Source organism: Notothenia coriiceps, unplaced genomic scaffold (genome assembly GCF_000735185.1).
Source record: "Notothenia coriiceps isolate Sejong01 unplaced genomic scaffold, NC01 NC01_scaffold00032393, whole genome shotgun sequence".
NCBI lineage: Eukaryota > Metazoa > Chordata > Actinopteri > Perciformes > Nototheniidae > Notothenia > Notothenia coriiceps.
Window position 1 is genome coordinate 67,585 of NW_011365094.1, and position 647 is coordinate 68,231.

A 647-nucleotide genomic window follows, 5' to 3' on the forward strand; every position below is an offset into this window, starting at 1 on the left:
CCCCCCCACCCACACATTCTCACGGCCGCCGCTGGATTTTAGTTTTTAAGCACTTCCCATGCAAAAAAGCAAGGTGCTTGCAGAAATGTTAAGTCATGTGTGAGCGGCTGCTGAGTTCAGAGCGGCTGTTTAATAAGTGCTTTGCCTCTGAGCGTGGTGTCAGCAGGAGGCTTATAGAGCGGCACGGCTGAACAATCTGCAAACTAAACTCACCGAGACGACAACAGAAGAGAAAAGACTTGGCAGTCCGTATGACAACTACTGCTGTGACCTCTGACCTCTGACTTTGTGTCTAAATGCCTCTGGATTGGACACAAGCTGTTCTAGGAGCAAGTTTCTGAAAATACATCGAAAATGTTCTGTCAAGGGAAGTTGGAGTAATGTTGATAAGTAATCCATATATGTTTTTGTGACGGCTATTTAAAATTGCTAAGATATTAAATAATATTCTTGGCCAGCTAACCAATCAGGACAGACTGGGCTCTGGTTTCAGACAGAGGGTGAAAAGAGGTGCTGCAGCACAGACAGCATGAGAACAATAAAGAGCTTTTTGAACATTAAAGCATGGAGACATGTCCCAGTAGAGACACTACATACTGATATACACCTGAACATCAGCAGGAGAGGCTCAGACTGCCAAGGCACAC

General features: G+C 45.1%; 1 protein-coding gene and 1 long non-coding RNA gene across 2 annotated transcripts in view; both read right to left on the reverse strand.

Moving 5' to 3' along the window:
* LOC104960822 (DNA topoisomerase II beta) overlaps positions 1 to 647 on the reverse strand; it is an 81,678-nt gene that overhangs the window by 41,131 nt on the left and 39,900 nt on the right. The window lies entirely within an intron of this gene.
* The window catches only part of LOC104960818 (uncharacterized), a 21,201-nt gene that overhangs the window by 16,547 nt on the left and 4,007 nt on the right, over positions 1 to 647 (reverse strand). Inside the window, exon 3 of the long non-coding RNA XR_800021.1 lies at positions 194 to 196. This is a non-coding gene — a long non-coding RNA (uncharacterized lncRNA). The remainder of the gene's footprint in view (positions 1 to 193; positions 197 to 647) is intronic.